The sequence below is a fragment of the Mastomys coucha genome, unplaced genomic scaffold (genome assembly GCF_008632895.1).
Source record: "Mastomys coucha isolate ucsf_1 unplaced genomic scaffold, UCSF_Mcou_1 pScaffold4, whole genome shotgun sequence".
NCBI lineage: Eukaryota > Metazoa > Chordata > Mammalia > Rodentia > Muridae > Mastomys > Mastomys coucha.
In genome coordinates, this window is record NW_022196910.1 from 49892536 (window position 1) to 49893106 (window position 571).

Genomic DNA, 571 nt, shown 5'->3' on the forward strand with positions numbered 1-571 from the left:
TTCATGAAACTGACTGATTCGACTAAAGGATGGATAGTTTGGGCAGCGTTGGACAGCTCTATGAGGGGAATGTCATTGTCTGCTGGATCTTCCCCTCTCCATTCCCCCAAAATTACTCCACACACCTCTCCTGCTCCTAGAAGAAGAAGCCACACTCCAAACCCAGCGAGTTTCATGGTGCCGCCTAGTGCCTCCACTCCTGCCAATAACCCTGTTCCTCAGACTCCATCCTCTGGTCAGGTGATCCAGAAGGAGACTGTCGGGGGGACGACTTACTTCTATACAGATACAACTCCAGCACCTTTGACTGGAATGAAGAGTGAACATGGCCAGATGATCAAGGTATTTCCAAACTATCATATTTATCCTCCAACCGCACCTCATGTTGCTTATATGCAACCAAAAGCAAATGCACCTTCCTTCTTTATGGCCGACGAGCTCCGACAGGAGCTGATCAACAGACATTTAATAACAATGGCTCAAATTGATCAAGCAGATATGCCAGCAGTCCCCACAGAAGTTGACAGCTACCATAGCCTGTTCCCTCTAGAACCACTGCCACCCCCCAACC

General features: G+C 48.7%; 1 protein-coding gene across 1 annotated transcript in view; it reads left to right on the forward strand.

Moving 5' to 3' along the window:
- The window catches only part of Ppm1h (protein phosphatase, Mg2+/Mn2+ dependent 1H), a 276682-nt gene that overhangs the window by 51984 nt on the left and 224127 nt on the right, over window positions 1–571 (forward strand). The window lies entirely within an intron of this gene.